The sequence below is a fragment of the Sinocyclocheilus anshuiensis genome, unplaced genomic scaffold (assembly GCF_001515605.1).
Source record: "Sinocyclocheilus anshuiensis isolate Anshui unplaced genomic scaffold, SAMN03320099.WGS_v1.1 scaffold3242, whole genome shotgun sequence".
Classification (NCBI taxonomy): Eukaryota; Metazoa; Chordata; class Actinopteri; order Cypriniformes; family Cyprinidae; genus Sinocyclocheilus; species Sinocyclocheilus anshuiensis.
Window position 1 is genome coordinate 16,075 of NW_015541065.1, and position 8,713 is coordinate 24,787.

Below are 8,713 nucleotides of genomic sequence, written 5' to 3' on the forward strand. Positions count from 1 at the left end.
TATATATATATATATATATATAATTTTTTTTTTGTGTGTATATATATATATTTATATATACTACTGTTTTACTGTATTTATGCTCGGGCTTCTTTCGCAATTATTAAAATCACAGACCCCAAATTTTGAACAGTAGTATAGATAAACAAAATAGTATAGAATTTTGATATCGTTTATCAGTTATTATTGTTAACTTATCTCATCATTTGCTCTGTTTTTGAAATAATGCATCCTATGCACATAAAAATAAATGCGCCTGACCTAATCATGGTTTAATTATATAGGGCTTGTCAAGTAATTGTTCAGAAAACTCACCAACAATTTGATTATGAAAATGTAGATTTCCACATTCCTCTTGAGGTGCAGTGGGAAAAAAAGGAAGTAATTTAATAGGATAAATTGCTTTTCCTTTCTCTACCTAACAATCAGAGAATCTAAGTGGTAGAGAAGGCGCCTGAGAGCGGTAATTTCTCACGAGATTGTCTTAAAGGGTTCTCTAGCCACTCCCTGATCTTCTGCTGTTGACTCACGTCTGCTATTGGCTGGAACGGTCTCTGTTGTCCTTCAGTAAAGGATTGGATCCATGCTTTTTATACAAAGAAGGTCAATGAAACATGAAACCAGACCCTCCAACCACAGAAAAAAACGCAGGCACTTTCAATACTCTAAACACACTCTGTCTTTCCACCCTTACCTTATTGCATTTATATTGAAGCCTGAGGCAGTCTGCTTTTTTTCATGAGGCAGCAAGGAAATTCTGATTGCAAGGCAGATTACGAGCTGCTCTTGATTTTGCTATGAGATGCCGACTCCTAGTTTTTCTTTTTGCTGGTTATTAAGCAGCAACGATGGACACTGAGCTCCTATTACAGAAAGAAAGTATTAGCTTCACATACATGGAGAGAGCTAGACCTTGGTAAATGTTGCTCTGCTACTAAAAGTTTTTTAGTAGTAGCTGAAAGTTTTTTTTGTAAATGTTTTTGAAAGAAGTCTCTTGTTCACCAAGGCTGCATTTATTTAATCAAAAATACAGTAAAAACAGTAATACTGTAAAATATTACTGCAATTTAAATTAACCATTTTCTATTTCAATATTTTTTAAAATGCCATTTATTCCTGTGATTGCAAAGCTGAATTTTCAGCAGCCATTACTGAAATATTACTTCAGTGTCACATGATTCTTCGGAATTCATTGTAATATGCTGATTGGTTGCTGTAGAAACATGTCATTATCAATGATGAAAACTGCTTAATATTTTGTGGAAACGTATACATTTTTCAGAATTTTTTTGATGAACAAAAATTTTAATTTGAAAAGGTTTTTTTGCAGTTTTATAAATGTCTCTGTCACATTTTTTTCAATTTATTGTGTCTTTGCTGAAAAAAAGTATTAATTTATTTTCCTAAACTTGTGTGTATTTTACTTCATTTGATCTATCTGATTATAAAAAGACCAAGTTTAAATCTTTGCCCTACAAGATGGATTGCAATCTGTTCTGAGATGCATTAAAGTCTATATATCTGGTTGTTCAGCATTGAGTCAACTAATGGCATGAATTTGGCACGGAACCAACCAATGGGTGACAGAGTCAGAGCCTTAGTAGGATGTTTCTGTATATACAACATTATCCTAGTCCAATTTCACCAAAAAAATTAATTGGGCCAAAAAGTCTTGAGCAGTTTATGCAGAAATTCGTTCTGCTCATGTTTTATGAATCAGGCTCAGTGTTTGTAAATCTAATAGTAAATATAGTATTTATGGACTAGTCTATTAGCATAAAAAAAGTTTGCTTGTTTGTGAGCCAGATCACATAGCCCATGTAGCCCAAACTGCCCTACTGTAGGCTAAGAAGCTTCAGTCTGGCCCGTCTTGATGAATGTTTAACAGCTAACAGTGCATTTTGAATATCAATACAGTTGCTGACATATGAGAGAGAACAAGTGATTATTTCAAGCAAGTCTCCATTTGCCTCTAGTTTTGGATGAGGTCTGTTTATGAAGTGCCTCTGGAGTCTCAAAGATTCATGTGGATTTTAGTGTACATTCGTGTTTTTGTGCCTGTGTAAGTATCTTCTTGTGATTACTTTTTGTCAGCCACCAGGCCTCGCATCATTTTACGGAGAGGTCAAACCACCATCACCTCCTGTCGAACATGCTTACTTGCTGTAGGTCTTGTCGTTATTAGTTTTAATGGTTTATTCAAACAGCTGTGTTGAATGAAAGGTCTTTAGGGCCTCTTTTGGAGTTTAAATGTCAGGGAACTCCGTTTGAGCAGAGTACAAAGTCTGCTTTTTGAAGAGATTTCAGGAGCTCAGAGGGCAAGTAATAACAAATTTACATTAAGTTAACTTAAGTGCTTGGGAGACTACCAATGATTCAAACCCCAGATTCACACAAACACACACAGGATGAGATGGAGACGCGGTGACTGGCATGTTGTGCTTGAAGCAGTGCCATACACTCCTGTACTTTGCATGTGTATGAGCAGGATTCAAAATTAACTTTCAAGATGTGAGTCAAACTGTCCTTTTGGTGAAAAAATGCAAATAGTTGGTTTGTATTTATTTATTTATGCTTATTTATGTACTTATTTACAAACTTATTTTGAGTTAATTTCTATTCATTTATTTACACATTTGTTTACTCATTTACTTATTTACTTTGTGTTTATTTATTTATGCTTATTTGTTTTATTACATATTATTTTATCTGTTTATACTTATTTATAATTAGCAATTTACTTATTTACTTTCTTTGTTTTTTATTTACATATTTATTTATTGAATTTTAATTATTTATTTATATTTATATTATACTTGTCCACTTTGTACTTGTATATTAATTTAGTTACATGTTTATTTAAAATTATTTGTTTACTTTATATAATTACTTATATTTATAAGTATTTATTTATTTATTTGTTTTTTTATTAATTTATTTACATATTTGTTTAATTTTGCACTTATTTACTTTATTTTTTATTTTCTTTTATCATTTCTTTTATTATATATTATTGTTATATTATACTTATCCATTTTATACATGCATATATATATACTGTATATATATATATATTTATTTATATATTCATTTATGATTATTTAAATTTCTCTATTTCAGATATTTTTATTTATACACATACAATTTTTGTTGTTGTTTCATTTACTTTTATTTGCAAACATAAAACTTTGTAAAGTTTTATGACTGTTCAGAAATATTTATTTCTTAATTATCTAATTTTTCATTATCTCAGAAATATTTATCTCATTTGCCATTGGCAGGTGTGGCAAAAATTTAATTTTGGACTGTATATGTAAGTATGTACATGTTACAAGAGAGGCTCAGTTGCATTGTTGGAAGTCATAGTTTAGCCAAGTGACTCTGATAAAGTGAAACTCTGCAGTCTTATACATCCAGAGCTGGAGAATTATGACCCTTGTGTAATAATAAGCAATGGAGTCAGATATATAGCCCCTTGCTGAAATTATCAACCCTCTGCTGTGGAAGAATTATGGGCGGTCTCACCTGTCCTCCCCCCTAGTTCATAATCTGTGAGAGAGGGAAGTCAGAGCAGAGGGGACATAGCAGTTTTCAGGAAATAGACCCAAAGCCCGGTCATAGATCCAAACCAAGATGGTATCAGGAAAGACGCATGTTCCTCTCTTATCAGGAGCTCCATTTGTAAACTTAGTCAGCAGATTTAGTATCTACATAGACACCTTCCAAGACAGCATCCTAATAGATCCTCATAAATGACTGATTTTAAACACTCTTCATAGGCAGCAACTCGTGCGCCGCCTCAGAGGAGACTTGTTTAGGTGTTAGCATGTTGCTAAGCTAACAGTATGATATTCAAAGCATAAAAATGAATAATACACAAATATTGGGTACAAAATGTAATTGATAATTACTTTAAACTGTTTTTACCAGTACTTGTCTGTTTTATTGAAATACAAGTTTATTTATAGTCAATATTTCACCATCATCTGTCCACCATCTTGAATTTGTTTGTTGCAGTGCATTCTGGCATTGCCTTTTCTACTTAAGATGCTGCCTTGAAATTTGGCTAAAACGAGGTATCTTAGAAGGCATCTTAATTAACATCTCTATCTTTTGGAACAGCCTTCAAGTCGATGCCTTAAAGTGGAAATGAAGCAGTCAGTCAAGTTTACATTATTTAGTAAAGTGATTTCCACTTTGATTAAAAAATATATAACAAACATGATTAATGTAACCATTTTAAAGAAAAAAGGTTGTTTTATAGTTTTTAGAGCAAGGGCGCCGCCATCTTGCAGTACCATCGCGTGTGACGTCACGGGGTTGGTTTGCTCCGATGGCCAGTGAAGTAATAGAAACATTTCTTTATTTTGAACACACGCTTGTTTTGAAATGGAGGAAGATTACATTGAAAGCACTGTTAAGTCTGTAATAAGTGCAATTGCCTATGCATTTGAGCCGATACGGCGATGGGACCGAGTAGTATGGGGTTGAAGAAACCGCACCGGTAAAGTGTGGATCGGAAACAATACTCGTTTACGTGGATACTCCTCAAGACTGTCATTCCGACGTGCTTTGTGTGCATTTGCTGATGAAGGCGCGACAGAAAGCTCAATTTGGTAGCCTACTCACGTGCTGTCCGAGCCGAGCTGTGGCTTTGTGTGTGTGTGCGGCGCCGCCAGCTCGGAGCCGCGAACAGAAATGATCTATCACAACGCCTGAGTACCGCATTTAAATCTCTTTCAGAAAAGGTCTATCACAGCGTGTAAATACCGCACTGAAATCTATTCCGTGCTGTCTCACGCTTGAATGGCTTAAACACTTTAATATTTAAACTGACAAGGCTTAAAACACGTGAGAATGATAAACTTTGAGGAAGCAGCACTGGTCCGATTGTTCAGATAACGTTAGGTGATTAGTTAAACACTACGTCCTGTTAACAGCAGGAACGCTAATTGTATTTGCAGGTGAACATAAAATATGATACATACTAGTGATGCACGATCATGACTTTTCATGGCTGATTCCGATACCGATTTTTTACAAGCAAACTGGCCGGTTATAAGCAAAAACCGGCCGGTTCTGATTTATGGCCGGTCAACCGGTGCATCCCTAATACATACAACTGGTGAACCAGTCAATGTAATGCATATGTCTTAATGGTCTGACAATGCGACATGAACGGCGCCGCCAGCGCGAAGCCGCGAACAGAAATGATCTATCACAATGCCTGAGTACCGCATTTAAATCTCTTTCAGAAAAGGTCTATCACAGCGTGTAAATACCGCACTGAAATCTATTCCGTGCTGTCTCACGCTTGAATGGCTTAAACACTTTAATATTTAAACTGACAAGGCTTAAAACACGTGAGAATGATAAACTTTATTGAGGAAGCAGCACTGGTCCGATTGTTCAGATAACGTTAGGTGATTAGTTAAACACTACGTCCTGTTAACAGCAGGAAAGCTAATTGTATTCGCAGGTGAACATAAAATATGATACATACAACTGGTGAACCAGTCAATGTAATGCATATGTCTTAATGGTCTGACATAACAATAAAATGCGACATGAATGATGAAGCTTCGTCTGGTTACATCACCTTGCCTGGCATTATGAAAACAATGTTTGGGATACCACGATCAAAACTTAGCATATAGACAGTTTTAATGTTGAATATTCATCCAAATTATGGTGAAAACCAAATAATTTGTGTGTTAAAATAACATTCGTGTGTTCAAAATGTAAAGAAATGCTTCTATTACTTCACTGGCCATCAGAGCGAACCAACCCCGTGACGTCACACGCGGTGGTACTGCAAGATGGCGGCGCCCTTGCTCTAAAAGCTATAACAAAACAACATTTTTTCTTTAAAATGGTTACATTAATCATGTTTGTTATATATTTTTTTATTAAAATGGAAGTTATTTTCTTAAATGATTTAAATTTGACTGACTGCTTCATTTCCGAAACATGTTGATTCGTGATTTATTACAGGTGTGTCGCTTTCAGTTTTCGGTTCGAGGGAACTTAACTGACTGCTTCACTTCCACTTTAAAATGGTGCCTCAGTAAGCAGCTCTTCATGTTTTGGAACAGAACGAGAGTTTCTGGTTTGATGGATATATTTGCTCTCTCAGCAGTAATAGTTGTGATCTATCCCAGAAGTCTGCACTGCTGTAATCTATTCCACGATCCATGATCTAGCAGAGAGGCCATGACACGGCATGCCAGTGGAGGAGATGGAGCGTTTTACCGGTTCTGGCTGGTGCTTGAGAGGGAGGGGAAGTTGATTTCCTTGAGATCCTGACAGACAGGAATAAGCTTTAGTTTCTGATCTGAGTTTAGCCTCCATGAAGTTTTTCAGACCTGTATTTGACTCTCAAGTCGATCCTGCATCATAGGCCGATTTAAAGCTTTTAGGGCACCCAACGGAGGGAGAGCATCAAAATCTTGTCATGCCTGGCAGGGGTAATTTGACCCAGAGGAGCTGACAGAAAGATTGGAGGGAGAGCGAAAGAGAGTGAGGTGAATAAGTGAAGGAGGATGAACGTGTAAATGAATTAGAGCTGGTTTCTGTCTGAGCATTTGCTCGGTAAAACATATTCACAGTGGCGGACCGAAGACAACCTTAGTAATCTTTGATCCTAGTGAATTTACCATGACAAATATGCCAGTTTTCATCCTCTCATATTTAAAATTTAGATCATTTTTTACACATCGATGTTTATTTAGCAAGCATCACCCAAAACCCTTAGTATTAAATTTCAATATGAAATTTATCCTGCGCTTTTTGTGCTACAGACATGAGTTATACTTCAAATATATGGCATGTTGAGGCCATATTTAGGGAAAAAATATGAACTTGAGGCCATGGCAAGTTTCACATTCACACTAAGGATGATAACTATAACCACCAAGTTTTAATAATCACTTCAATTCTGTGAAAATATGGAAGTCCAGAGTTGTGTCGTTATAATAATAACGACACAGAGGAGCAATATCATTGGAATCATTTTTAGAAAAATCTCTTTCTAGCTGGTGAACGATAAAAACCTTGACAGCAAATCAGAATCTGCTTGTTTTGAGATTCTGAAAAGGGCTTGAGCATTTAAAGCGGCAGATGACATAATCTGTAAAAGTGTAAAAAAATAACTTCGAACACATTAAAACCCACTTAGCAACACCCTTGAATCAAAGGAGTGAGCACCATTTATTTTATTTCACAAATATCTTATTTTGCTGATTTTGCTAATGTATGATATTCATACAGATCATATGACTTCTCTAAGTAAACAGCCTCTTGTCCGTCTACAACTGGGTCGATAAAATAGAGCACTGAGGTCAGAGGTCGTGAGAGCGAGCTTCTGAAAGGAAATCGGCAGACCTCCGTTGGCTGTTTTGACACTGACTTTGGCCTCCAAATGAGGTTTTAATTGACTTGTAAAATTCTTCCCTGCTTGTTGAGGGTTTTTTTTTTCTTCTGACTTGGTCACATCAGGTCTTGGCGTTATGACAAGTGCTTCTCTGCTTGTTCTCCCCCCCATCTCCCCTTTTTCCTCTTGTCTTTGACAGACACAGACAGGTATGACAGGTAATGATTCTGTTGACCTTTCACTATGTCACTTGGTATTATGATATTCATACAGACCATATGACTTCTCTAAGTAAACAGCCTCTTGTCCGTCTACAACTGGGTCGATAAAATAGAGCACTGAGGTTAGAGGTCGTGAGAGCGAGCTTCTGAAAGGAAATCGGCAGACCTCCGTTGGCTGTTTTGACACTGACTTTGGCCTCCAAATGAGGTTTTAATTGACTTGTAAAATTCTTCCCTGCTTGTTGAGGGTTTTTTTTTTCTTCTGACTTGGTCACATCAGGTCTTGGCATTATGACAAGTGCTTCTCTGCTTGTTCTCCCCCCCATCTCCCCTTTTTCCTCTGTCTTTGACAGACACAGACAGGTATGACAGGTAATGATTCTGTTGACCTTTCACTATGTCACTTGGTATTTTGATAATAATACGGTTGTGTTCCCTCACTGTGACAATGTCTTTCTGGAAGCTCCTGAGAAACAATTAGCTGTCAGATGCAGTGAGACTGGCCGTGTCCCAAGCCGCCCGCTGAGGAGTTTCAGCTCAGAGTATCGATTCTCCTTCCTCAACCATCCTCTTCCTCCTGCTATCTCAGCCGTGCATCTTACCTCCTCCGTTCTTTCCTTTGGATGCAAAGTTAAAACTGCAGAAGGGAGGACAAATCTCTCCTGTACATTCTCTTATTCTGTCTCACTTTCTCAGGAATTATATATTGTTTCTTTAGAAATGATTTTCTTAGCCTGGAAGCAAGAGTGCAATTTGGGCACTTTGTCAGATATATTAAAATAAAAAAGTTATGAGAGCAGAACCAGAGGAAGACGGATCCTTTTGCTTATTCGACAGAAGTACAGTTATTCCGCTAGTCATCATTTCCGGGGCTTTGACAGATGTCTGAGTGCTTGACTGCAAGCTGTCATTAAAGCAAAAGGGGAAACTGCAAATACAAAGTAGTTCTGAAATTCATATAAATTTTTCGCTTCAACTTTTAACTTAGATTGTTGTATATGGGCTATAATATAATATAATGTAATGTAATGTAATATAATGTCTAAAAGTTTTTTATTTTTTATTCTTTTATGCTCAGTGTGTGGCCGTGATCACGCATCTAGTGTGTTCATGTTATGCT

General features: G+C 36.4%; 1 protein-coding gene across 1 annotated transcript in view; it reads left to right on the forward strand.

Moving 5' to 3' along the window:
- The window catches only part of LOC107690660 (plexin-B2-like), a 53,815-nt gene that overhangs the window by 807 nt on the left and 44,295 nt on the right, over positions 1-8,713 (forward strand). The window lies entirely within an intron of this gene.